Raw genomic sequence first — 5,796 nt, 5'->3', positions numbered from 1 at the left:
ATTATAGGCCTAGTAATAGAATAGTTATTAAGCGTAGAAGGTTTTAAGCTTAATGTTCCTTGCCAAGACACTAAGTTAAGATTCTTTACTAGGGCTCTAGCAGCCTGAATATTAGAAAATACAAGAATATTATTCAAGAATAGTAGGTAAACCAAGAATTCTACGCCCAGGCCTGCCTGTGCTGCAGTGTGTGCTTGTTGGCAGGTGCTTTGTGGTGTGCTGTTGCAGCTGCAGCTGATACATTGTGTGCTGGCGCAGCTGCAGCTGCTGCGGTGTGCTGTCGCAACTTCAAAACACAAACCTTCAACAAACAAACCTTCAACGCTCTATAACTTGTGTTGTAGTAGGCCTACAATAATAATTTTTTGCTTATTTTAAAGCTACAATTTCGCTCTATCTGTACGTGAAATTTCGTAATTTTTAAATATTTAATACTAGTGCTAGCAGAACTAAGGGTAGCCATGTAACAACATTGCAACGTTATTTTGAGTTTGTTGAATATAGGCACTTAGCGTTTTGGCTGTTAGCAACATTAGCGCGAAATTAGGGCCGTTGGGCGCAAATTGGGGCCGTTGGGGCCGTTGAACAGCTGTTGCACGACCATGCCACAACTGTCAGCAACAGCCAGTCTGGGCCGGATTTCGAAAAACTTTTCCCGATGTACTGCCTCGCCAATCAACACTGGCTGGGCAATTACGCCAGCAAGTAGAACAATTAGAGACCAACTTCTGACCCAAGAAAACCAGGAGCTTATAGTAGGAGCCCTAGGCGGAGACGCAATCAGAGTCCTAGAACACTGGATCAACTACGCTGTACAAGGAGTACCCAGCTTGTTCTGGACTCTAGACAGCACAGAACTACCTACTACCACCTAGCTAGTAGAAGAGGAGGTCTGCTCACAAACAGGCAAGCAGCCAGTTAGCTGCAGAACCTCACAACACAGGGCCAACTAGAACAGCCTAACCACCTAGATTATATCATACAAGGAGCTAGTCTGCTCATTCCAGCTCTTTAGCACTAGCTAGTTCTCTAAAGAAATCTACAAACACCCTGCTATACAGCAATATAATCTAGGCTGCCAACAATACTGTAATGCTGCCTACTGTACCTAAGTAGCCTGTTGTGCAAACTATGGCGACTGTACAGATAGACACTAAGGGCTCTATAGGGTTAACTGTCCTTACAAAGCCAAGTGTGCGAATTGCCATAGCCTGCACCTAGCTAGTTACTCTAACTGCCCTGCTGCCCCTCGCTGGGTGCATGGACACATAATTAAGCCCACTATGACTAAACTGAACGCTATCTGCCGCGCAGGCAGAGCGACATACCAGCATCTCTACAGAACAGTAGAAGAGACCCTTAACCAGGCGACGCTGCAGCATGAGGATACCCCCCTAGAGGCCGTCCAGGAGATACCGGCCCCCCACCCTCCTCCTCAAAGGCAAGCACCAGAGGAGGAGAGCAGGGCAGCTACAAATGGAACAAGCAGCGCTTCTCAAGCATCTGCACCCACCACTAGCAGAGAAAAGAGACCAAGACGGGCGGCTGCAGGCCGCACGAACCTGAATGTGAAGGACATGTCTGCCAACAGTCTGCGCCTACAATTAACTATCTACACTAACCCCTCAACCTTAGAGAGGGAGGACACTAGCATGAGCGATGAGCCACCATCCACATGTTAGGACACCCACACACACCTTCCGCCCGCAATAGGCATCGACAGCCCAGCTAGCTGAGACACCAGCTCTGCATATGCTGGGCCAACGTCGGCAGAAGCTCACCCTGCCACATTACAATACTAGAAGTGGCCTTCCAGAAGGGCATGGACGTTGTATGCGTCCAAGAGCCTTTTACTTGTGCTAACTCAAGGACCTCTACCTACCCTAGCTTTAGACACCTCGCACCTATCAGCACCTGGGACGCTCCTAACGCACTAGGCTCAGCCTGCCCTAGGGTGATGACCTATATACGCAAAGGGCATCACCTAAAACTGCAGGCCAGAGAAAGCCTTAATCACCCAGACCTGCTGTGGGCTGTTGTGAATGGAGTCTTAATACTAAACTGCTACAGACAGCCACTTACCCCAGACGTACTCCAATACGTCACGCATCTCACATCCCCCCAACACTGCGTTATAGGAGGGGACTTCAACGTCAGACACGAATCCTTCGAACCCACTGTTTCCGCAGCTAGCGGCGGCATAGAGCTCGCCAGGTGGGCCGCCGCCGCCTCTATGGACTATATTGGCGTGCCAGGACAGCCGACACACTGTGCTGGACATGTCATTGATCTCACCTTCTCTAATGTCCCGTTCGCTCAGTCTGCTGTAGATGCTAGCATGCACAGCGGGTCAGACCACGAGACAATTGTAACCTCTGTCACTACTTCCACACCTAGTACTCCGCACCTAGACCAGTATCACTACAGAGTCCTAGAGGCAAGCCTACCGAAGTTCACTGGGCTAGTGGAAATAGGCGCTCAGAGCATTCCAGATCCGCGTGCGGCACAGGATGCGGCAGAACTAGACAACTGTGTCGCGCTGCTGACAGAGACTGTGCAGCACTCTATACAAACAGCAGGCAAGCCTGACCGCAAGGAAGGACGCGCTGCGCCGTGGTGGACCAAGGAGTGCAAGACTGCTTATCAAGCCTACAAGCGCGCTCGGCAAACCTGCCCAGGCAGACCTCTGCTTGAAGAAACACAAGCCTTCAAGACTACAGTTTGACAGGCTAAAAGGCAGTACTAGAGGCACGTTATTAATAACGCTAAGGACAATAAGGACCTGTTTAAGGTTATTGCCTAGCATAAGCTTATACTAGAGAACTAGGACACTCCTCTTATTATAGACAACAGGACAATATCTGACCCCCTAGAGAAGGCTGAGGCACTTAGACAAGAAGTCCTTAATCAGTACACAGCGGATGACGATCTCAGCCACCACCCAGATCAGGAGACTGCGGCCCCTCTCCCATGGAGCACGCACATCTCACTAGAGGAGTCGGAGCGAAACACAATAGGGGTTACCAGCACCTCCCCAGGCACTGACCGCTCTACAGTGCGACTGCTCCGCGCCTGCTAGGCCCAGGTTAGAGAACTCATACAACAGATCTTTCAGCGGTGCCTTGAACTAAACCACTTTCCTGCACAATAGAAGCTGGCAGAAGTAGCTATAATACCTAAGGTAGGAAAGACAGATTAGACGTCACCCCGATCATGGAGGCCTATAGCACTCCTCTCCTGCATTGGAAAGGGGCTTGAACGAACAGTGGCTAGGAGAATTGTGTAGACTGCTATAACCCACAAAATCCTTAGCCCTCAGCATAGAGGCGCCCTCCTAAAGCAATTAGCAGTAGATCTTACTGCAGCGTTCACTCACGACACAGAAGCTGCGTGGGCAAAAGGCCAGCATGTCACAATAGTCACCTTAGATGTGCAAGGCGCCTTTGACGCTCTTCTTAAGAATTGCCTGCTTCACTAGATAGCCTAACAGGGATAGCTACAAAAGACTATCCTCTTTATCTACTCCTTCCTAACTAATTAAAGGATTTAAGTCTGCCTAGGTTAAGTCACTACCCCTAGCTACCTAGTCGCCTGCGGCACGCCGCAGGGCTCACCACTCTCCCCAGTCCTGTACACACTTTATCTAGCAGAGCTGCTGTCTATAGACAAAAAGAAGAGATTTAGATACGCAGATAACATATGCTTATACTAAGCCTCACACTCCCTAGATAAGAACGTTAAGCTCCTAGCAGTAGACCTACAACAGATTAGAGCATAGGGCACAGCTAATAAGGTCACCTTCGCGCTAGAAAAACAAGAAATAATCTACCTCACCTAATAAAAGAGCAGCTACGCACTACCCTGTGTGGTAGACAAGCAGCTTATAGTTAATCTAATCTTACTAAGTAGGTTAAGAACCTAGCCAGCCCTCTAATAGCTAGGGATCTGGTTTAACCACAAGCTCACCTTCAAGCAGCATGTAGCCACGCACAACGCAAAGGCAGCCAAGGTAGCCTATCACATCCACAGCCTAGCAAACTCAGCACACGGACCACCAGCCAGCTCCCTCCGCAAGGCCACTATGGCCTGCGTATACCCGTCTCTTCTGTATGGGGCTGAGTGCTGGTACAGAGGCTGAACTAAACCTCCACGCACACTCAAACCTGGCAGACCAGCACAAGTTAGCACCTATGTCAGGTGGCACATAGCTGTCATAGACAAAACACTAGCTATAGCAGCGAGACGCATCCTCCCAGTGTGGCGAACAACCCCTACTGCTACTCTCTTCTAAGACGCTGGACTACCCTCAGCTGCCACTGCGCTTAAAGAAGCTAAACTCCGCTTTGCGACCTATCTACGCACCATAGATGCGGAGCATCTACTGGCCAGCCGCACAGCAGCTATAAGGATGAGCATAGGCTAGACAGCTGGAAAGCTGCAACAAATGCAAACTAAAGTCTAGTATCTAGGATCTCTTCTACTAGAGATACCTAGGATAATACTAACATCCCTTTACTACTTACCTAGCTACTAAACAGACCTAATAATAGGCATAGACAAAAAGATAGCAGCTAAGGCGTTTAAAGAATAGTAGGCTTAGCTCCTACTATTAGATATTACTATCTTCTTAGATAGCTCTAAACAGTATACAAAGGAAGGAGAAAAGTAGGTTACCTATAGCTTTGCAGTGTATTAGGGCAGAAAACAACTGCAGAGTGGACGCAGATTACTCCACCCTACCTCACACGTCTTTGACGCGGAAGCAGTAGGAGCATGGAGGGGCCTCCAGCACACTATAAGACAACTAGCCCTTAACACTTGCCGAATCTGGCTGTGCATAGACAGCACCTCAGTTATATGGTGCCTAAAGGGCAGCGCATCCCCTACCTCTCAATGGGCCTTCCTGGAGTGCCATGGTGCCATGGAGACACACGACGTCTCTATCAAATGGGCCCCTGGACATCTAGGCATCGAAGGAAACGAAGCGGCCGATAGGCTAGCAAACCTTGAAGCCCACTACCCATCACTCCCTACTGGAAAGGCTGCTGTTCCTACACTAGCAGGCATCAAATCCATCACTCGCAAAACATTGCACGACACACAGCAGACCTAGTGGTCTAAGAAGAAAGAAAGCCTCTCTACATAGTACAGAAGATAGGAGCTAGGCTACTTACTTTACAGCAGACTACGTGAATTAGACCTACTAAGAGCCACCCTAGCCAGACTGCTCTTAATTCAATCTATGCACAGCGACTTCGCATAGTACTACTAAAAGTTTAGCCACAACAACGCAACACTTACCTGTTCATGTAGACGTGACAAGACGCTAGAGCACCTTGCGCTCTGCCGCAAGACCCTAGGAGCCTTTGGCCGATGGCCACTTTAACCACCTATACCACCATCCAGCCAGAACGATGGCCTAGCGTATACTGCCGCGCTGATTGGGGATCTAGAGGCTTTTGAAGCCTTTGTCCAACTCACACAGTACTACACTAAGGTCTGCCCCTAGTAGCTCACCCTGTGCTAGACTGGCGGATGGGTACCATGTACCTAGGGTAGGGTATAGGTAGGGTATAGGTCGCACGGACGTAGGTATAGGTAGGGTAGGGTCGCACGGACCATAGGTATAGGTAGGGTAGGGTTGCACGGACCATAGGTAGGGTAGGGTAGCACGTGACTGGGTATAGGTATAGGTAGGGTAGCACGTGCTAGGTATAGGTTTGGTTTGGGTATATTACTAACCTAGTTTGTATACAACTAACCCTAGGTTGTACTAGTAGATTCTTTCGCATACAC

Source organism: Didymella exigua (genome assembly GCF_010094145.1).
Source record: "Didymella exigua CBS 183.55 unplaced genomic scaffold M421scaffold_33, whole genome shotgun sequence".
Taxonomy (NCBI): Eukaryota; Fungi; Ascomycota; class Dothideomycetes; order Pleosporales; family Didymellaceae; genus Didymella; species Didymella exigua.
Note: the sequence above shows the minus strand (reverse complement) of the source record.